This window comes from Cricetulus griseus, chromosome 2 (genome assembly GCF_003668045.3).
Source record: "Cricetulus griseus strain 17A/GY chromosome 2, alternate assembly CriGri-PICRH-1.0, whole genome shotgun sequence".
NCBI classification, from domain to species: domain Eukaryota; kingdom Metazoa; phylum Chordata; class Mammalia; order Rodentia; family Cricetidae; genus Cricetulus; species Cricetulus griseus.
In genome coordinates, this window is record NC_048595.1 from 90997605 (window position 1) to 91022024 (window position 24420).

At 38.6% G+C, this 24420-nt stretch overlaps 1 pseudogene; it reads left to right on the plus strand.

The window, feature by feature from the left end:
- Positions 1-1224: 1224 nt before the first annotated feature.
- LOC113834429 lies at positions 1225-12282 on the plus strand (annotated as a pseudogene).
- Positions 12283-24420: the final 12138 nt, after the last annotated feature.

Below are 24420 nucleotides of genomic sequence, written 5' to 3' on the forward strand. Positions count from 1 at the left end.
AATTCTTGTCTAGTGAGATATTTTTATTCTTTTCCTTCATTAGGCAAGCTCATGTAAGGACTATAGTTTGTTTCAAAATGATATTCCAACACATCTTGATCTCATAAATACCATGAATCCCCTTATAAATCTATTATTTATGAGGTCTGAAGTAAAATGCTTCCAGTGGTTTAAGTGGAAACTTGAAGGAATGACCATGTCCTAACTCGGAAGGAGACAGACCAGTATAAAGTCCTTCTATTCCCAAAACTCTAATCAATTTTTAGTTAGATTATTAATTCTTTCAAAGACATAGTTAACTTACTAGTGGTAAACAAGTAAAGGTCTCAGTATTATTTGCAGTTTTAGTGAGTTAGGAAACAAAACTACAGGGACCAGTGTCATAGCACATTCATATTTCAGAATTGAAGCTCAGATGCTGCAGTGAGGAATCACAGGTACTCTTTCTTTTATTAACTTTTGTTAATTCTTTATGCATTTCACTTCATGCATCTCAGTATCTCTCATCTCCCCTTAACTTTGCAACATCCCCTCCCCAGGATAAAACAAAATAAAATTTAAAAGAAAAGAGAAAATAGAAAAAAAACTCATCATAGAAGCTATAGTGTACACAGTGAGTCACAGAGAATACCATTAGTCCATACATCTTTACTTGCATGTGTTCATTACACACTCATTGGTTTGGTTCAAGGCCTCTAGTTTCTGTTACACTATTGATGTTGGGCCTTGACTTGGACTCCTCTTGGATATCCTGTTGTTTCCTGTGTTGTGGAGAGCCTGCAGTTTTGTGTCTGTGTCAGGTCCCTTCACATGTTCCATCAGATTTTTGATGGGATGTATGCCGAGGTGGGCCAATTCATAGCCCTGCTTTTTGAATCTGGGTGGTTGCTCAGTTGGTCAACGCCAAGTTTGTCTCATCCTCAACACTCTGCTAGCTTACCCTATATAGTAATCATCAAGGGGTGGGACCAGTTCTTTTGCTCTCATGCTCTACACCTGCTCACCACCACCTCTACCACCATGGCCAGCTCTACTCTGTTGCCTGGGTAAGGTATAGAGGCCACTCTCCTGAGGCCTGAAGCTAGTGACAGCTAGGGCCAGCTCCCCTGCTCTCATGACCCATGGGCCAGCTCCTACCTGTTTCAAGAGGCAAGGGGGTGGTATCTTTCCCTCACATATTCTGTCACATGACAGACAAGTAGTAAGACCAGCTCTTCTAAGCTCATGCCTTTGGAAACATCTCACTTGAAACCCTACCAGCAGAGCCAGCTCTACTGTACTGCCCAGGTGAGTTGCAGGGCCTGTACTACCAAATACTGCAGCTGATAACATGCTGGGCCAGCTGTCCTACCTGCCACAGGCGGTAAGGGTTTGGGAGGAGCATCTCTCTCGCTCATGCCATCCTATGGCAAATGAGAAGGGCAGATCGCCCATGCTCATATCGAGGCTCATCTGTACTCCTCTCAACAGGGTCACCTCCACTGTGCTGCTCAAGCAAGATGCAGGACTCACTTTCACAAGTGCTACAGTTAGTGAGGGGCTGGGTCAGTTCTCCTGCTTGCCACAGGTGTCCAGGGGCAAGGGGTGGGGGAGCAATACTGTATTTTTTAACACATCTTTTATTCAAAGCTCTTATGTACTAGGTTCAGATCCGTTCCCCTAATATCCACTCCATTAATACCAATCACACATCACACCATCTGTGTGCACATCCACATGAAGAGATTAGCCCAGGAGAAGAAATGAGCACTGTGAAATGAGTAGTGGGGGAGTTTCTAAAGTGCCTGAGAGAGAACACCTTAAAATTCAAACCCAGGGAGGTGATCTTCAACAAGAGCCTCTTAAGTTTTGGAGTCCTTGGGAAGAAGCACTGGCATCAGTTTGATGGGTGGAGACCTGCTGAGATCTCAAGGACACAGTCCAGCCAAGCGAGTCAACAGGAAGAGAGATAAAGGTGGATGTTCATATCCAGAATGAACAGAAATGCTTCACAGCTCCCTGAGATGTTCTCACAGGCTCAGGAAGAATGATTAAAAACAGAGAGTCACTAGGGAGATAAAATCAGGTACCATTATTTTCAAATGAGTGGAAACTCCCAAATCAATCCAGTATGAGTTTGCCCTTTCCTGTAGAGGACTTGTCTAGAAGAGCAGACTGAGAGCAGGGTAAGCTTGGGCCACACTGTCTAGGTTCACCAGCAACTCTTACCTCACTCTGGGAGATGGGCATTGAAGGTACTTTCCTGCTTAGGTTTCTCTTTCCTATTTCCTCATCCCACCTCCGAATACCAATAAACAAGAATATTATATACTGTCAATCTCAATGGTTTTATTTCACAGATTTTTTTCAGCCCTGTTGGTGCTAAGTCCCAAACTGCTTGAAGAGAGGAGAGACCCAAGCTGGAATGAAGTCAGGAGAGACCCACACAGACACACAGATGCACACAGGTGCTCCTGCTACCTCTACTGTCCACCAGGAGCTTCAGAGTGTTAATTCCTACAGTACATTGTTTATTCCTAGTCTTTTTAGGAGGTCTTTATGCAAGCAGTCTCAGGCTGTAAATAGCCAGTGGGAGGAAGTTGCTAGTCTTCGGTATAGTGATCCGTCCTCATAAACTCATACTTGAACTCTGGAGGAGACTTTGTCACCCCTCTTCAGACTGTTTAACACAAGTAAAGGCTTTTCCAATTGGCTCATGGGTCAGAAGTCCTTGAGTCCTTTACATAGTTGTGGCCTTGTAAACAATACTCATTTACTCAGGACGAACTCGCTCAGGACTTCCTTCACTCTCTCCATTTTAGAAACATGATGACTTAATAATGGTGAAGAAGTACTATAAATATTTCCTCTGTCCCTATTCACCATGTAAGTATCAGGTTAGTAGATGTTTGGTTAAGTCATGTTACAACATTCAATTTTAAAATTGTAGTTTGGTTGCTGATTTGAGTTTCATTAAAAAATCATTAAAAGAGTGTTGACTTTTGGCCTTACTTTGGAAATCAGTATGGCGGTTTCTCAGGAAAATGGGAATCAGTCTACCTCAAGACCCAGCAATCCCTCTCTTGAGCATATACTCAAAGAATGCACACTCATATAATAAGGACATATATTCAACTATATTCATAGCAGCATTATTTGCAACAGCCAGAACCTGGAAACAATCTAGACGCCCCTCAACTGAAGGGTGGATAGAGAAAATGTGGTATATTTACACAATGGAGTACTACTCAGCAGAAAAGAACAATGGAATCTTGAAATTCGCAGGCAAATAGATAGAACTAGAAGAAATCATCCTCAGTGAGGTAACCCAATCACAGAAAGATAAACATGGTATGTACTCACTCATTTTTGATTTTTAAACATAGAGCAAAGGATCACTAGCCTACATTCCATACTGCCAGAAAATCTAGGAAACAAGGAGGACCCCAAGAGAAGATTGCATAATCCCTCGAAGAAGAAGATGGGGACAAGAACTCCTGACCAAATTGGGGCAGGGTGGCAGGGAGAGGAAGGAGAGTCTTCATCCAGTTGCTATTCGAAGCAGAAACAGACACCCATAGCTAAGCACTGAACCTTATTACTGAAATTCAGTTGTGGAGAAGGAGGAGGGTTGAGCAAAGGAGCCAAGACAGGGATGGAGAGACCTGCAGAAACAGTGGACCCGACCTACTGATAGAATGGAGACCCTAGTCATAAAGCTGAAGAAACAGCATTGGACCAAACCAAACCCTCTGAATGTGGGTACCAGCTAGGAGCCCAAGATAGTCTATGACTCCTCTAACTGCAGAGCCAGTCTTTATCCCTAGAGCACAAATGGACTTTGGGATCCCATTCCCTATGGAGGAATACTATTGCAGCCCAGATACAGCAAGGAGGGTCTAGACCCTCCCCCAAACAATATGACAGACTTTGTAGGTCCTTTGTAGAGGGCCTCACTATCCCTGGAGAGGAGTCCAGGCAGGGGGGGAAGGGGAGTTGGGTTGGGTTGGGTGGGGAACATGGAAGCAGGGGAGGTAGAGGGAATGGGGGGATGGATATGTAAATATGAGTAATTAAAAATAATTTTAAAATGAATGAAAAAAAGAGTGTTGGCTTGAATTTGAGAGAGATTTCCAACAATTTTTAAATGGATATAAAATACTTCTGCTATTTTTATTTTTTCAAATCATTGCTCTTACACTGATTATAAATTCAATATATTTATAATATTATGTAATATTTATAATCAAAATATTAGAGAATGTACAGAATCTTCTTTCTAGAAAATCAAATATCTCCAACAGGTTGCAAAGGATATTTAATTTTGAATTATTTATCATTAGTATTTGAAGTTCTTAGAATACAAAAAGGCTGTAATGACAGCATTATCCTAATGATGTTATTTTTAGAATTTCTGTTACTGGCTCTGAGTCATGTGCCCACTTCATTCATGTGTTTATCAATAGGAGTATGATGATGACATGGAGATAATTTTTTAAATTGTATAGTACATGTTTTATATGATAAATTCTAAGAACTGACAATAATAGCTCAAATAAGATGAGCCTATATTATACTGATAAGTGTCATATTATCTATTTTCAACATGATTTTAAAGGTTCTCTATATATATATTTAAAGGTTCTCTCTATCTATCTATCTATCTATATATATATATATATATATGCACACACACACACATATATATACAATTCTTTTTTAGTTAAAAGTTTTGATACAATATATATTTTGTTTTCCCCTTTCCTAATGTATCTGAGATCTTCCCCACCTTCCTCCCACCCAAATTCATATTTTTCTTTCTCTCTCTCAAAAGAAAAACTCCAAAGAGACAAAAAAGGAATACAAACTAATCAATAAGATAAAATACCAAAACAAAACAATTCTTACTATGTACAAACATGCAAACATGCATGTTTCTCTTTCCCTCCATGTCTGTTCTTACACACACACACACACACACACACACACTTATGTGATGTTTATAAATGTGTGCAGCCACATACACAGAAAGAACAGCAAACACTTAGATGTTTATTTCTTAAATATTCTTTTGGAGGTGTTCATTTTGAAACAATTAACTAAAAAATAATAATTGTAAGGGCTGGAGTGATGGCTCAGTAGGTAAGAATACTTGTTCCTCATACATGAGGCCATGAATGCAAATCTCCAACACTCACTTAAAAGAGAAAGGCCTGGGCACAGAAACCTCTAACAAGGACACTTGGGGAGGTATTGACAGTAGGGCTACTGGGGCATGTGACTACCAGCAGAGCTCCAGGTTCAGTGAGGAAACATCTTAAAGGAATACAGCAGAGAATGATAGAAGAGGGCACCCAATGCTCTCTGATGTCAGTATGTGCATGGGAGTGTACATCCACTCATATGTACACAGACACCAAAATCACATATACACCACACACACACACACACACACACACACACACCACACAACACACACAACACACAGAGAAAGATAGAAAGATAGAAAGAGAGAGAGAGAGAGAGAGAGAGAGAGAGAGAGAGAGAGAGAAGATACACACAGCTCAAAGTAAGAAATTTAAAGTCCTATTGCAGATTATAAAGCTCATATAATCACCAGAACCGGTCAGTCTTCCTTTACCCATACTCACTTATTTTCCTCCTCCTGATTATTGAGGCAAATCCCAGACATAATCATATTGCATATGACTCCTGTATTATGTATTACACAGCAACACATTATATGATTACATACATAGTTGTGTGTATGACTGTATCATAAGAAACAAAAATCCACATGCTAAAACTGGAGTTCCTGACTGGAATATATAACGTGATAGAAGTGATGTTCCTGATAGTTGAGTAATGGGATAAAGCTGCACAAGACTGGACCAGGAAAAGGGCACTTGAGCCATGTAAACTACACAATCTCTCATTTCAGTGTACTGCTGCTGTGAGATAATTCAGGGTGTATGTCGATTGGTTTTCTAAATTTCAAGACAGGCCTGATTTTAAAATTCAACATTTCACACTTGCTCAATGTTAGGCCTTGTAAAGAAGACATGAGGCACTGCAGTGTGCACCCCCATTGAGCTTCAACAAAGATATAGGACGCAATTGTCCAGGATAAAGACATTTCAGGACCAGAAAGGGAATCAGGAACTACCTCAAACTGCTCCCAGACCAATTTTGATCAACTGTGTTTTATAATGTTTCTGCCACTGATGGCTTGTTCAGTAGCCATGTTGTACAATTACTGCTCATTTTCTGAGTGTAGGTTTTAGACCTCAAATGTCAATTTTCCTAGGATGCTGGTGTAACCCCAGATCTTTTGTCTGAGCACATTAAAGAGCTTCCTATAGGCTCATTTATAAAACCTGCAATCATTTTGCTATTCTACCTTACATTTATTTCATCTTCTTTGTTCTTGCAGTTGGTCTATTTGTTTCAGCCAGATAACTGATTCATAAAGTTGGCAACAATGTAAATATGGCCAATATTTTCCCTTTACATTCAGTTATATAAAATAGTGTTGGAGCCATACAAGCACATAGGTCTGTGCTACCCACATTTTTGTGGTTGAGAATGTGTCTAATGAATCCATGATACTTTGCAGCACATTGTTGAATTTCCCATGAAGTGACTCAATTAGGTGATTAACATTCCAATTAAATGACACTCCTGCTCTAAGACCCAGCAGTGTTTAGGAGTAATTAACTTCATTTGCCAGGTATATGTCTCTCAATCAAGGGTCACCAATAACCACCCCTGTAAACCCAGGCAACCAGCCAGGGTCATCCACTTGCCAGCCTTTGTCTTTTCTGGATCCTCACAGTGGGCTTCTGATAGCTGCTTTTAGCTTCTAATGTTTATGCAGACAAAAAAGAACAACTTTTATCTTTTCTTCTTGTCTTGACGGAGATGAAGAGCTTCATGCTTCCCCTAGTTTTGAATGCCTTGAATTCATCTTATCTTAATTCTCTAAGAAGGCGCTTCCAATAAAAGAATAAAACTTCCTATTTGCCTGAGTCTTTTCTGAATTCAGAAGCAAAGGGGTTTATCAGACAGGGGCTGATATTACACAAGTTTGATAATCACACTTCTGGTCTGCAGACTTAGGCATATCACAATTTATACCTCATATGGCTACATAGCCACATAAAGCTTGGATTTATGGACTGTACTATATTATTCAACTAGCTGTCCTCTGAGAAAAACCTTGTTCAAGGTTCATGTAGCATCTTGTCATTTTCTAATGTTGCTGATGAGTGAGGAACATTGTTATTAAGCATTCCTAAATCAAAGAGTAACAGTTACATGAGAATATTGTATCATCACTTATACTTCCATGTACCCATCTGTAGGAAATTTTACTACATGTTCTTTACCTCTGTCAGCCCTGAACATCTATGATTTTTTAAAATAAATTTTTGAGAATTTTGTACTTTCATATCTTATCTACATTACTCCCACCCCTCCCTTCTCTGTCATACCTGTGTTCCCCCTCCCACACCCACAGCCTTTTCTTTAATTATTATTCTGATATTTTGATATTTTGATGTATAAATAACTTTGATATAGTTCCATCGTCTTTAATGAACACACACCAGGGTTTGTGGGGCATGCATGTTTTTTTGTATTACTTTTGCTATATTGAGTAAGTTATTGTCTTTCAGAATTTAAGTATTTCATAGTAATTCAGATATATGTTGGGAAAGCACAGTCATAATGTAAGTATTAACATATGCATTATAATTTAGTAGACTTTCCTAAAAATACCATAACTAAATACTATACTATTTATCTGAATTTATGCTTTGATTATTCAATCTAAGCTAAAATTTCTTTTGTGTCCTTAAGGGATTTGCTTTTGTCTTGTGGGTTTATTTTATTCTTTGTCTTTTTATTCCAAAAATGGTTGATCATGGCATCCTTCATCACACTAATCTATCAGAAATAATGAAAAGAAAGCAAGCTAAAAATATCAATAATAAACATGTAATTCACAATGCACGATTGCTTTATTTCACTCATAATATCCAGATCATTGTTTTAATTATAGCATTTTAATAGTTACTTGGATTACATTTCCTTTTGTGAATATATTTTATTTTTAATTTGTTATTTGAGCATCTCAGACATGTACACAATGTATCTTGATCTCATGCCCTGCATTCTGTCCTCCTAGCACATCTCCCTCCCAAATTCCTGTCCCCCCTTTTTTTATATAACCCTGTGAGTCCAGTTAATTCTCCTCTATGCACATGGGTATTGAAGCAGACACCTAGGCATGGGCAACCTACCCATGGCCACACTCCTAAAGAAAATTAACTCTCTCCCAGCAGCCATCAGCTGCCAAAGCCAGCCACTCCTAGGCTGGGGTGGATCCTTAGGAGTTCCTGCTCCTCCCTGCTGGAACTGTTTGCTGGCTTGATTTTGTATAGGTATTGTACAGCTGCTATGAACCATGGCATGTCCAAGGAATGGCATTTCACAATGCTTCTCCACATCTACCAGCTCTCACATCCTTTCTCTCTGTGATGTTCCTGAAGCCTTGGAATGGGATTGACATGGATGTCCCATCTATGGCTGAGCACTCTTAATCCTTATTTTCAGCCCCTTCAGCAGTCTTTAACAACTACTCCCAACAATAGTGGGTCTAAGATGTGGTCTTCCATAAAAATAGTAAGAATAGTTTATTACTATTTAACCAATAATTAACTTCACCCTTGGATAGATGCTAATTGCAGTGTGTGCACATTAACTTGCTGTGAGGAAATGGCTGTCCTACGAAAATATACATGAAACTGACTAGAAAGATGTTCTGAGCTTTAAGTCAACAAACAAACGTATAGAATTTTAAAAAAAGTAATTATTTATTTTACATCATTACCACAGTTTCCCCTCTTCCCCTCCCCTCCCATTACTTTCCCCTCCTCTGCTTCAGCTTCCCATAGTCCACTCATCTGTTTCTGTTTTAAGAAAGGGGAGGCTTCCCATGAATATCAACAAAGCATGGCATATCAAATTGCAGTAAGACTAAGCACCTTTCCTCTTATTAAGGCTGAGTAAGGCAACCCAGTATGAGAAATAGGTGTATAAGAGCCAGCCAAAGCATTAGGGACAGCCCCTGCTCCATTGTTAGGAGTCCCACAAGTATAGCAAAGTACACAACTGTAACATACATACATAGGGCCTAGGTCATTCTCATGCAGGCTCCCTGGTTGTTGGTTTAGACTCTGAATTCCTATGAGCTAGGTTTGTTGATTCTGAGGGTTTTCTTGTAGTGTCCTTGACCCCTCTGGCTCCTACAATCCTTATTCCCTCTCTTTAGTAGGATTCCCTGAGCTCAGCCTAATCTTTGGCTGTGGGTCTCTGCATGTTCTCATCAGATACTGGATGGAGGTTTTATGGTGACAAATTGTGTAGTAATCAATCTGATCATAGGAGATGGCCAGTTCAGGCTACATATTCGCTATTGCTAGGAGTCTAGCTGTGGTCATCCTTGAAGATTGGTAGGAGTTTTCTTTGCATCAGGTTTGTACCTGACCCTGAAATGCACCCTCCTTTCCAGCCATCTCTTTCAGTATTCTCTCCCCTCCACCTACCCCCTAACCAGATCCCTCAAGTTACCATCCCTATTTGCCCCCATAGATTGGTTTAATCTGAGCCATTCTGGCAATTGATATTGAATTTCTAGTCTCTGTTGAGCTCCCTCGCCTTCTTCATTCTTCTCCCATTGGGATTTACTAAGTGCGGAAATGACTTAATTGTCTGCATGGAAAACTTAGGGCATCCTAAGTAATGAAGATTCCTTCCAAATTTGTTTCTGATCCTAAATAAAATTTCTCGTATTAAATCTCTGGCAGACACTCTCAATGTCCTGGTATTTGTTTTAGGTGCAAATGCCATTAAAAGTAAGTGAATATCAATGCTCTAAAGTACTTTCATCCTCAAGTAACTGAAGGGACCAGCTCCCCTTTCGGCAGTCATAACGGCCGAACACGTGCTTGTCTGACCTTGTCCTAGACACTAGAAAGTCAGATGCCTGCCTCGTGACAAGGAACCAATCAGAAGTTAGCTGGTGGCTCTATGCTTTACAACCCTGGGTGTACTTTAGGGACAAGCGTGCAGCAATGACTGACGCACAGAGCATAGCAACTACCCTGGGAGGGCCTATGGACCATAACAACCAGTTGACCAATCAACACAGGGCAAGCCCTCCAAGCCTGGAGGCACACCAATCGTGAGCCTGTGCGTATCCCTAGACACTCCCCTTATGCTGTCCTACAAGATCTCTCGGGAGCCCCTAGGAGTTGTCTTTGCTAGCCATCCACCATGGCGGGTGGATGAAAGACCCGAGCTAACATGGGGTTAGCTTGTTAAAAAAAAAAAATAAATAAAGCCTCATGCAGTTTGCAGCAAGTTCTCAAATACGCCTGGTGATTGGGGTGACTGCGGTTGTGGCCTGGGACCCCGGATACCTGAGTTTTCCAGGGGTCTAACAGTAACAACAAGACATTAAGACATTTGTTATTGTCCTTGCTTTTGGAGTACCTGTACTTAAGGTTGCAGTTCGCCATTTTAGCACGGCTCTCTGAGTTCAGCACAAAATGGAGGTCTCCCTTTCCAGCAGGGCTCCTTCCCTACCTGGATAGCATCTCTAGGTTTAGAGGCCTGACCTTATCTTGGAAGCTATCCCTAAATGGGATACCTGACCTATTTTAAGCTTGACCTTTGTTGTTGTTGTTGTTTTGGTTTGGGGTTTTTTCTTCCTTCCTTCCTTCCATCCTTCCTTCCTTCCTTCCTTCCTTCTTTCTTTCTTTCTTTTTTTTTTTTTTTCCTGAGACGGGTTTCTCTGTATAGCTTTGGAGGTTTTTCTGGAGTTTGATCTGTAGACCAGGCTGGCCTGGAACTCACAGAGATCCTCCTGCCTCTGCCTCCCGAGTGGAGTGCTGGGATTAAAGGCGTGTACCACCAATGCAGAGCTTAAGTTTGACCTTTGACACAGATCCCAGCAGATGCTCTCCCCTTGGTGACCATATGATAATTAGGTTTGTGCTCCCAGCTGTGTGGCAGGACAATGTTGCCACATGTGATAACTAGGTATTGTGTTCAGCTGTTTCATAGGAGCATGCTGCCAAATGCAAATTAGGTGATGCCCCAGCTGCTGTTCCATCCTATATATTTCCCCTCACTCTGAAAATTATTTCCTTAGTTCCCACAAGTCAGCCTTCTGAACCTCGTTCCCCACTTCTGCTCCTCTCTCCTCCTTTGAGGACTGGTGGGCCCTCGAGGCCACGGAGGGAAACACAACATACAGCTGCTTTGCCGTGGACATATTTTATACTTGCTCCTTCTTTGCCATCCTGAAAGGTGGGCAATGGCTAGGAAGAATGCATTTTTCTGGACAGAGAGAACTTTAGATCACTTTCTTTGTTCAGAGCCTGGTTACATGCCTAGTGATTCTGATAACGGTGTTGTGATCATAGGAAGAATCTCCGATTCCTGACTCCTCACACCCATATACTTCTTGGGCAGCCTCTCTTTCCTGGATATCTGCTATACAACTTACCCCTTTCCCTCAACACTGGCAAGCTTAATCTGAATGGAAAGAATCATTTCCTTCTCTGGACACATCTTTCAAATATTCTTTGGATTTGCAATGGGAACCACAGAATGCTTTCTCCCAGCTATAATGGCTTTTGACCAATATGTGGCCATATGTAGCTTTCTGAGATGCCTCACTACTATGAGCAAGAGGGTGTGTGTTCTCATGGCTTCTTTGTCATGCTATAATCAATCAACAAACATGTTTTGTCAGATGATTGACTTTTTGTGGGAATAACATTATTAATTATTTCTTATGTGATCTCAACTGCCTTCAAGTTAGCACAAACCAACATATCCCTCAATGCTTTTACTTCAATGGTGTCAAATATTGTCTTCCTGCTTCTTCTACTTCTGGTAATCTTTTTCTCTTATGTGTTCGTACTGTGTACCATTTTGATAATGAACTCAGCCAAAAGGAGACTCAAGGTCTTTACCAATGGCTCAGCTCATCTGACTGTGACATGGAATTTTATGGTACCATTTTCTTTATGTATGCAAAACACAAGTCCTGAGACCTTTGGAAAGTCAGTTTATAAGCTACAGAGCTGTTTGCTTTGCATGTTATATGGGGTAGCAACTTTTATGCTGAATACTATCATCTATAGTATAAGAAACAAAGATATAAAAGCTGCTATGAAATATTTGTTGTGTTTTAAAGCTGTTTATCAAAATATCCAAAGGGAAATGTAAGACTTTCATGAATAACTGGGTTGGCTTATCAAAACAAGTTACATAACATAAAAACATACATTTCAAAGTTGTCATTTAAAATAAAGTTTAAAAGTGGCATAGGAAACATGATTGGTCAACTATAAATAGTATTGAAAGCAAAGGTATGGAGAGATGGCTTCATTCATTACCTTCACTAGCCGTGCTCAGTTACAATCACCGGAAGTGTTAAATGCTGTAAAAATTATTGCTTATCCATCTCTTTCAAAAACAGTCAATTCCTTTGGAGTAAGTCTGATCCCTGGTGATAAATGAATGAGTGTTTATAACTATTTTTTATTTGGGCCTCTGAATGGAAAACATCACACACACAGTTTTTAAATGGGTGTCGGGAGCACAAATTCTGTTCTCTCACAAACTTAGATAGTATTGGGTGGGTTATTCATCTTTTTAAAACTGTAGTCTCCTCCTTTTCAGAATGGGAATACATAAACTCTGCTCTCAGTATTATTGGAAAGCTTCTTTAAATTGCACAAAATAATCAGAATAGTGCCAACATCTCAGATTTTCCCCCTTGCAGAGTGTGCTGAGGATTACTCGTGATGTTGCTTTGAGTTGAGGTAAAGATGCTGACTTGAAGATAAAGGATGGCTTTTGTCAGCCACCAATTATTAGAGTCTGGCATCTTTCCCTTAAGTCTTTGTGATAATGTGTTTCACCATGCCTCCTTGTCCTTTTCTAACACATCTCTATAGAGGAAGAAATCACCTACAAGCATTCCCATGGAAACCTGAACATGTTTGTGCTACTTCAAGGGCAATGAGGAGAGAGGAGCTGAGCCATCTACCCCTACATCCACAGTCACAGGAGTCTGTCTTGAGGAGAGCTGGCACTAATAGTTTGGGTCTGAAAATAACAAGGCAGTTTTTTAAAATGTACTGAAACTTTTCTTTCTTTTTTCTTTTTCTTTTCTTTTTTTTTCTTTCTTTCTTTCTTTTTTTTTTTTTTTTTGGTTTTTCGAGACAGAGTTTCTCTGTGTAGCTTTGGAACCTATCCTGGCACTCACTCTGGAGACAAGGCTGGCCTTGAACTCACAGAGAGCCACCTGCCTCTGTCTCTGGAGTGCTGGGATTAAAGGCATGCGCCACCAATGCCTGGCTGTACTGAAACACTTTACCTGATCCTTACAAGAACCAGTTGAAGACACCATTTATATAACAACTACGAAATTAATAATATGGAGCTATGATACACACTGCCATGTAATTTAGATATCAGCAAACAACAGGCAAAACCTGGTCTACCATTGGTTTTGTGTGGGCAAATCAATTAAGAATGATGCTTAGATTATGGAACTGTTGAAGAAAGAAAAATAACAGTACTATTATGTTATAATTTATCTCAAACTTGAGTTTTGTAAATGTTTTAGAATGTTTTTCTCTTGGGGGCTGGAGCAATGGCTCAGCGGCTAAGAGTCCTGGCCATTCTTTCAGAAGTCCTGCGTTCAATTCCCAGAAACCACATGGTGGCTCGCAACCATTTATAATGAGATCTGGTGCCCTCTTCTGGCCTGCAGGCAGAACACTGCATACATAATAAACAAATCTTTAAAAAATGCTTTTCTCTCTAAATAACTATAGACTCACATGGTATTATGTTCTGTAATTCTGACATTTATGTTGTAGTAACATAATATTAAATCACAAAGCTGGCATTGATTTAGCATTATTAATAGAGGACACATTTCAGGTTTATGATTTGTAAATATATTTATGTACATGTATGCAGCCACTTGTTCTTCTAACTCTATGCAATTCATTTCCATGTACAGATTTTTGTAACCATCATCACAATTAAAAATATGTGACTTTTGGCAGACCTTCTCTTGTTTCTCTGCTCCTCCAGGCTGTATCCTACAGGCCATCCCCAATGCTGCACCAGAACACCAGCTGCAGCCTTCCCTCCACCTTTCCCACCTCTCTGTGGATGCCACAGACTAACCCCTCCTAACCTCCCCCTTTCCCCCACTCATTGCTGTATCCCTTACACAACTCCACAAGGCATCCTCTTCTAACCCAAGGGCTGATATGCCCTGGACAATAAGTAGGCTGGAGGCAGACCACACCTTCCTATTGCTTCTGAGATCCAATCCCTCTAGTTTTATTCCCAGCACTGTAGCAGAGCACCCGCTGTTGTCTCTCTTTCCTCTCTGACCCTATCCTAAGGAATCACAAAGACCTTTTCCTCTAATCTTCCTTCCCACAGCTCATCCCAATTACTAGAAGGCTTTCCCTGTGAAGACAGAAGCTGAGCAGGCCAGGAAAACAGACAACACATAGCTATCATACTCTCTGAAATTCAGAGAGGAAAAAGAAACCAAGGAACAGAACTCCCACCCAGCAAATACAAATCCAGAAATCAGCACCTAGAACTTTAATCATGCCAACCACAGATGCTAAGGTGCCAGCAAAAAAAAAAAAAAAAAAAAAAAGCAGTCAACAGCAGCCAGGGCAATGAGTCTCCATTAGATCCCAGCTATTCTACCACATTAGGTCCTGAATATTCCAATATAGCTGAAGTATGAGAAAAAGATCTTAAAACTGACTATATGAAGATAATAGATGTCCTTAAGAGAGGAATTAATAAATCCCTTAAAGAAATCCAGTAAACACAAACAGTGGAAGGAAATAAATAAAACTGTTCAAGACCTGAACTTGGAAATAGGATCTATAAAAAACCCAAACTGAGGGAATTCTGGAAACAAACAAAAAAAAATTAGAAACTCAAGAAGGAACTACAGAGTCAAACTTTATCAGCAGAATATATGAGACAAAAGATAAAATCACTGCAATTGAAGATACCATAGAAGAAATTGATACATTGGTGAAAGAAATGTTAAATCTAAACAATTCTCTTCATAAAACATCCAGGATTTGGGACACCATGAAAAGACCAAATCTAAGAATAATAGGAATAGAGGAAGGAAAGAAACCCAAATTTCCTAACCTAAAGAAGGAGATGGCTATAAAGGTATGAGAAGCATAAAGAACACCAATTAAATTGGACCAGAAAAGAAAGTGCCCCTGTCACATAATAATTAAAAGACTAAAAATATAGAACAAAGAGAATATTAAAAGTTTCAAGGGAAAAAGACTAAGTAACATATAAAGGCAAACCTATTAGAACACCTGACTTCTCAATGAAGAATTTAAAAGCCAAAAGGGCCTGGACAGTGTGCTGCAGACTCTAAGAGACCATAGATACAAGCCCAGACTACTATACCCACCAAAACTTTCAATCACCATAGACAGAGAAAATAAGATATTCCATGATAAATTCAAGTTTAAACAATATCTATCCACAAATCCATCCCTTCAGAAGGTGCTAAAAGGAAAACTCCAACCTAAGGAGGCTAACCAAATCCAAGAAAATATAAGAAAGAAATAATATGACACCAGAAAAATATAAAGAAGAGAAACACACACACACACACACACACACACACACACACACACACACACACACACACACACCACTACCACAGTCACCATCGTCACCACTACTGACTACAACAACAACAAAATAACAGGAATCAGCAATCATTTGTCATTGGTATTTCTTAGTGTCAGTCAGCTCAATTCCCCTAATAAAAAAGACACAGATTAACAGAATGAATTAAAAAACATGATCCATTCTTCACTGTATCCAAGAAACACTTCTCAACATCAAGGATAGCTATGATGTCAGAGTAAAAAGGTAGAAAAAGATATTCCAAGTAAATGAACCTAAGAAGCAAGCTGGTGCTGCCATTTTAAAATCTAATAAAATAGACTTGAAACCAAAACTAATCAAAAGAGATTGGGAAGGAGACTACATATTCATCAAAGGAAAAATCAATGAAGATGGCATTTCAATTCCAAATATCTATGCCCCTAACACAAGGGCACCAAAGTTTGTAAATGAAATCACATATTGACCTTTACACACAGATAGTGGGAGACTTCAATACTCTACTCTCACCAATGGACAAGTCAACCAGACAGAAATTAAACAGAGAAATACTGAAGCTAACAAATTTTATAAACCAAATAGATTCAACAGATATTTACAGAACATTTCACCCAAACATAGATGCATGTTCTCTGCATGTAATGGAACTTTCTTCAAAACATGCTCAGACACAATGAAAGTCTCAACAGATACAAAAAAATTGAAATAATATCCTGAATCCTATCAGACCACTACAGATTAAAGTTGAATTTCAACAACACAGAAACAACAAAAAGCTTCCAAACTTATGGGAGCAGAGCAACTCTTTACTGAATAAAGAATGGGTCAAGAAGAAACAAAGAAATTAAAGACTTTCTAGAATTCAATGAAAATAAATACAAAGCACACCCAAACCTATGGGACATAATGAAAGTGGTGCTAAGAAAAAAAGTTCATAGCACAAAGTGCCTACATAAAAAAAAAAAAAAGAATGAACTCAGGCTAGCAACTTAACAGCACACCTGAAAGCTTTAGAACAAAAAGAAGCAAGCAACACTAAGAGGAGTAGATGGTAAGAGATAATCAAACCGAGGGTTGAAAGCAATAAAATAGAAGCAGAAAAATACAAAGAGTTTGTTTTTTGAGAAATCAGTATTATTGGTAAGCCCTTATGCAATTTAGCTAAAAGGTGAATAGAAAATATCCAAATTAACAAAATAAGAAACAAAAATGCTAACATAACAGACACTGACAAAACCCAGAAAATCATAAGGATATAATATAAAAATCTATATGCTACCAAATTGGAAAATTCTAAAAGAAATTTTCTCAAAAGTATCACTTACCAAAGTCAAATCAAGATTCAACAAACAATTTAAATAGATCTTTAACCCCTAAAGAAATGGAAGCAATCATTGAAAATCATCCAACAAAAACCAAAAACAAACAAACAAACAAACAAAAAAAAAACAGGGACAGATAGTTTTAGCAAAGAATTCTAACAGACTTTCAAAGAACAGTTAATGCCAATACTCCTCAAATTATTCCACAAAATACAAACAAAATAATATTTTCCAATTTATTTTATGAGGTCATAGTTACCCTGATACCCAAACCACATAAAGGCTCAACAAAGAAAGATCATTGCAGACCAATTTTCCTTGTGAACATAAGATGAAAAAATACTTAATAAAAATACTTGCAAACTGAATCCAAGAACATATCAAAAAATTATTCACCATCTTCAAGTAGATGCAGGGATGGTTCAATATATGAAAATCAGTAAATGTGATCTACAATATATACAAACTGAAAGAAAAAACCACCACATAATCATCTTATTAAATGCAGAAAAGGCCTTTGACAAAATCCAACACCCCTTTGTGATAAAAGCCCTGGAGATATTAGGGATACAAGAAACATATGTAAACATAATAAAAGCAATTTATAGTAAGCCTATAGTCAACATCAAATTAAATGGAGAGGGAAACTCAAAGCAATTCCACAAAAATCAGGAGCAAGAGAAGGTTGCTCCCTTTCTTAATATGTATTCAATGTGGTACTTGAAGATTTCAATAGAGCAATAGGATAACTGAAGGAGAACAAGGGGATACAAATTAGAAACGAAGAAATCAAAGTGTCTTTGTCTTAAGATGATATGATAGTATACATAAGTGACCCTAAAAATTCTATCAGGGAAAACCTACAGGTAAATACTCTAAGCAAATTGGCTGAATACAAGTTTAACTAAATAAACAAAATCAGTAACCCTCCTACAAACAAATGACAAACGGGCTGAGAACGAAATCAAGAAAACAACACCTTTCACAACAGCCTCATAAAATATAAAGTATCTTGGAGTAACTCTAACCAAACAAGTGAAAGACTTGTATGATTAAAAACTTCAAGTATTTGAAGAAAGAAATTAAAGAAGATATCAGAAGATGGAAAGATCTCCCATGCTCATGGATTGGTAGGATTAACATAGTCAAAATGGCCATCTTACAAAAATCTGTCTACAGATTCAATGCAATCCCCACTAAAATCCCAACCCAATTCTTTATTGACCTTAGAAGTACAGTTCTCAACTCTATATGGAAAAACAAAAAACCCAGGCTAGCTAAAACAATCCTGAACAATGAGATGACTACTGGAGTTCTCACCATTCCTGATTCCAAGTTGTGATACAGAGCTATAGTAATAAAAATTGCAGTGTAGTGGTATAAATGCGACATGCTGATCAAAGGAATCGAAGACCCAGACATAAATCCACACTTCCATGGAACCTGATTTTTGATAAAGGAAGCATAAATATCCTGAGCCTCCTGGCTTGTTACCTTACATCTTGCTTCCCTGGTGGCTACATGGTTTGTCCCTGACTCAGCCTTCCTTCTCTCAGCATCTTTGTTTAGATTTCTCACCTAGCTACATTCTTCCTGGCCATTGGCTAAAACAGTTTTATGCATCAAGCAATAAAAGCAACACATATGTTCTAGTCTCTTTGGTGCAGGAAGGTACTTTTTGGGCTACCCAAAGAGAAACATAGACACAAACCCAGCCACAAAACCTTTGATCTACAATAGGTCTGTCCTACAAAATATGCTAGGGCAATAGTGGCACAGAACTCATGGAAGTAGCCAACCAATGTCTGATTTGACTTAAGACCTTTTCGATAAGAAGGAATCATAATCAATACTGCTTGGGTAACCTAGAAACTAGATAGCCCAGAGACCTATGGTAGCACCAAATACTCCTGGTCTAAAAAAATAAATCAATAAAATGATTCTTAATGATATTCTGCTGCACTTATAGATACGTGCCTTATCCAGTCATCATTAGAGACGGTTCCTTCAGCAGCAGGTGGAACAGATGCAGATTTATAGACAGATATTACATGAAGAGAGAATCTAAAGTGGAGGTCTCCATCAAATCCCTCCCCTCTAATCTCAGGGAATACCACAGAATCAGAAAGATTCCAAGAGCCAGAGGAGATAGAGGACACCAGGAGAACAGGGAGTTCCGAATCAACTAAGGAAGGCTCATTTGAGGTCACAGGAGCTACAGGGGTCTGCAACAGGTCCTCTGTATCTATATTATAACTTTAGCTTAGTTCTTTTCTGATTATGAAAACAAGTGGATCTCTGACTCTATTGCCTGTTCTTGGGACTCACTTAATTCTGTTGGGTTGCCATGTCCAATTTTGATATGGTAGTTTTTCTTCACATTATTATATTTTATTTATCATGTTTGGTCTTTATGTCTTAGAAGCCTGTTGTTTTCTAGTGAGAGACAGGAAGGTAGTGGATCCATAGGGAAGGTGAGGTAGGGAGGAAGGACTAGAGGGAGAGGAAACTATAATCAGGATATATTGTATGAGACAAGAATCTATCTTCAATAAAAGAAAAAATATTGGAGAGACATGATTTTCACATCACTGTCAAGAAACTAGATTATACCATCTAGTGATCTATGTCAAATCTGTTGGGTTATGCTACCCACCCATTTGGTCAAATACCAGTCAAAATTGGTATTTAGATCAGTAGACTTTTGTGAAATGGATTATCCTTCACAGTATGGTTGGACCTCATCAGTCAGGTGATTGTTTTAAGCAAAAAGATTGAATCTCTAGAGAAGTAAGGAATTTTGCCTGTAGATCAGTGGTTCTCACCATTTCTAATGCTGTGACACTTTAATACAGTTCCTCATGTTGTGGTGACTCCCAACCTTAATATTATTTCATTGCTATTTAATAACTAACTTTGCTACTATTATTAATTACAATGTAAATATCTGGTATGCAAGATATATGACATGTAGCACCCAAGGGGTTAATGACCCACAGTTTGAGAACCACTGATCTAGATTGAATTCATCTGGAAATTGTAGCCCGCTGGTCTACTTTGTAGATTTATTCTTGCCAGTCTTGGTGTGTTTGTGTTCTCTAGAGAGCCCTAACATGTATGAATCCATCTGTCTCCATTTCCTGGTATACATAAGTTTTCTCTTCTCCATCCCATTGCACACAGCAAGCCATTTATTTACATCCAATTTATGGTTAATTTTATGCTACAGGAGACAAGTAGTTGTGACAGGACCATGTAGAATGAAGAGCTTAAAATGTTTACCAGCTGTCTCTTTATATAAAATAGTTTTTTGAGGCTTGGAATAGTTGACAAATCTATTTTAGTTTCACCAATTTCTAAAACAACACTTTTTTTTCAGAAAATTGCTTTTTTCCTGGTTTAGTACACAACCTAGTATGAGTGCTGTATAGAGTCATCACATCTTCTTGTCTCCTTTAGCTGGCAGTGGTGCCCAGCTTGTCTTAGTTTTTCACAACAAAAACACATTTAGGTCTGTTATTTTGCAATATTTCCTTTAACTTGAAAACACTTATTACTAAAAGTAACACACAGTGTTATACATACAGCCACTTTGATTTTATCTGTTTTTTTTAGCTTATTAAAAAAGAGCTGTAGGCATCAAGAGGTGAACAGGCTAAACAAAATGAGATCTCATTTTGATCAGGAATGAGATTGTGAAAGTTATAAGCACACATTGGATAAATATTTTTAAGTGCCTATTTGTAGGATGAAGCATGCTTATTAAATCAATCAAGATTTCATCTGTGTGCAAATGAGATTAATGTCTTATTTTTCATAGAAGAAAATTTGGAGATTCATCATAGCTTGGTGGGGTACTGTGCTCTTGGTACGGAGAATGTTCTAGAAGTGAGCTTTTCATGTCATCTCAGATTTGTACATGTCATGAAATATGAGAAAGCTTTGTTCTCTGTTCATCTCTGTCAACTTCAGATGGACTAAATATGAGCATTTGAGGATATTTTTGATTTCTCAACACTAATCCTAGAGCAATATCCCCAGAATATTTAATTTAATCCTGAAATATCAATGAAGGTAGGTATATTTCTCCCTGTTTGATATACAAACAAATTTATCTTAGTAAAATTTTATAGAGTTATGCAAAATTAATAAGTGGAGGTAAATGCGAGCACTTGGATTGAGTTTGACATGTAAATAAAAATTTACATAAAAGACATTTATGACTGTTGTTAACAGTCTGGGAGGCAGGAAGGAGACATCCTTGAAGAGGTCTAGATGGCCTGGTGTGTCATCATAATTTTTTTATTTTCTCCCTCAATTACCAGATTCTTCTTTTAACTATGAGACACACTTAGTGAGGGAATTTGCTTCCACTGAGAAAAATATTGAAACAAATAGATACTTTTGAATAGAATAGATCTGATTTGGATCCCAGAAGCACTGCTTACAAGTTGTATGAATATTCAGATACCCTACTTCTTATAGGTATTCTTCAATGACATAATACCTATGAATTTTCAAACACAATACCTGGAAAAATAAAATAGCGCAGACTTTTTTTTCTTCTGTGTTCTTGCTTTTACATTCCCTTCCCAGTTTCTATAATGTTAAATATAATATTCTGTTTAAGAATTTAATCACAGCAAAAAAAAAAAAAAAAAAAAAAAAAAAAAAAAAGCACCGGGTGGTGGTGGTGCATGCCTTTAATCCCAGCACTTGGGAGGCAGGGGCAGTCAGATCTCTGTGAGTTCGAAACCAGCCTGATATACAAGAGCTAGTTCCAGGACAGCCTCCAAAGCCACAGAGAAACCCTGTCTCGAAAAAAAATAATAATAATTTAATCACTATTCTTAGGACACACACACACACACACACACACACACACACACACACACACACACACACACACACACACATATATATTTTCTAGCATGGAAGCTTCTCTTTTTCCCCAGATGTTGAAGACTATTCTTATTTTTGGTTTTTCCAGACAGGGTTTCTCTGTATTGTTTTGGAGCCTGTCCTGGAACTCACTCTGTATACCAAGCTGGCCTCGAATTCACAGAGATCCATCTGCCTCTGCCTCCAGAGTGCTGGGATTAAGAGCTTTCACCACCAATGCCTGTCACATTAAAGACTATTCTTGTAATTGACTGATCTTGTAAAAATTGACTGCTGTTTTTGCAAGACAGTAGGTCACAAGACTAACCACTGCTTCCACTTTTGTAACAAAGCTTGCTTTACTCTGCTCAAAAAGATGACAAGGACAACTGCAAGACATATGTGTTAAGATAAGCCCCTGACTATACATAGGCATGATACATGTAATCTTGGGGGTTTTGTGTTTATTAACCATAAACCAACTTCTCCAGTGGCCACTCTTTGAGAATTCCAAAATTTAGGTATAGTCCTTATGCCAGAAAAAAAAAAGGCCTCTTACTTAGTTGACACTGTTGCAGGGGTCACAGGTGAAAAGGCCCTGCACCTTGCTGTAGGCTACATTGGGTGAGCTAGCCCAGGCAGTTCTGGAGAGCTCATCTGGGTAGTGATGATGAGGGAAAGCCAGTGAGCTGACCAAGCCAGCTACCACCCAGGCCCAGAACCAGGGCTAGTAGTGGCACAGCCCAACAATCACCGAATCTATGAGCTGTTGGAATATGTGAAGGGGATGAACCTACAGATCCAAAACAGGAGGATCTTCATGACACAGGACAACACAGGATTATCCAAGAGGAGCCCCAGTGAGAGCCCATTATTGATGCTGTAGCAGAAACCAAAGGCCTTGAGCCAGACCATTGACTTGTGGCAATGAACACTTGCAAGTAAAGAAGAATGGACTAAAGGGTAAAGTGTGTGTCTCAACAGGCCACAGTTCAGCTTTCCATGACAAGATTCTTTTTTTTTTGTTTTTGTTTTTCTTCTTTTTTTCCATTTGTTTTTTGGTTTATCTTGTAAATTTGGTATTGTTTTGTGGGGGAGGTTTCAAGGGCAGAGGGCAGATGTGAAGGGACAGGGAGATAAATGCAATCAGAATGCATGATCCACAAAGAATCAATAAATGTAAAAAACAAGTCTCTTGTTTTTAAATATTTGTTCATTGTCAGATTGATGAATCTTTGAATGACCCCAAACTTATAACAACTATACTTAACTATAGACTATGTGCTAGTTATTTAGTTTGCCAAGTCTCATTCTTGGGTTCTCTTCTTAAAGAATAAATTAATATTAAATTTATTTGCTTGAATTTTTGAAATGGGGTTTTTCTGTCTAGCCCAGGATGACTTTTAACTCAGAGTTTTCCTGTTTCTTCCACCCACTGCTCTTAAAAGAGTGAGAAAGACCCAGGCCCTGGAACACTGAGAATTTTTGTTGTTAAGCAGTAGATGCAAACAGACCTTGTAAGAAGAAGAAAGAACTAAATTCATGCTCTATGGTCATCTAGCCACAGAAGCCCAAGAGAATAGGTTAATTTTGTTGGACTTCAATCACATCATGTGTAAAATTGCCCTAAATGTACTTAACAGTTGGGATACAGTTGGGTAATCTGCTCTTTTTTTCTCTCCTTTGCTGGTTTTCCCCCCTTCAACTATGAGCTAAATCAAAGTGTCTGTCTACAGTTGGGCAGTTGTTTATTGTTGTAGATGTAGCAGCACACAGCTTACAGTGAGTGACACACTTACTCTGCAGGTCTGGTGACTGAAAGTGTGAAGCTAAGTTCCTCTCTAAGGATTGCTGCAGAGGAGTGTCAAGGTGTTTATGCCTTTCCTGTGCAAAGATTACATTGTGTGGGTGCTGTAGCTAGGAGTGAAAGCCTTCATTTTACCTCTCTAATCTGGATTGTCTCTAATGGTCTACTCTAGCTTTATGGACTCTTAAGAAAGTCCCAGAGGCTCCTGGAGATACCTAGCACAGCTAACTTCTCTCTTCACAATCTTCTCATCCTCTGATAGGTGGTACTCCTAAGGACATTTGCCAATAATCTTTCAGTGGCAAATCTGTATATCAGCTTGTTTCCTAGGAAACCAGTTTATAATAGTCATATAGGGTTTGCATCTCAATGTATTGGCAAAATCATAATGATGTTTGCAGAAACCATAATATTTGTTTTTATTAATATTACAAGGATTTAATAAATGTTTTTCTTGTAAATTCCCAGAATTTAAGGATGGACATACAAAAATGAATTGAGAAAACCTAAACAAATAGATGATTGTCCATATATTTTGCAGCAGCAATTGCTTCTAGAGATATTCAGTTCAGGGGTACACAATTTTGGATCCAGAAGGTTGTGATTTTTTTTGCAGGCATCTAGGTCTTCATTTCTTTC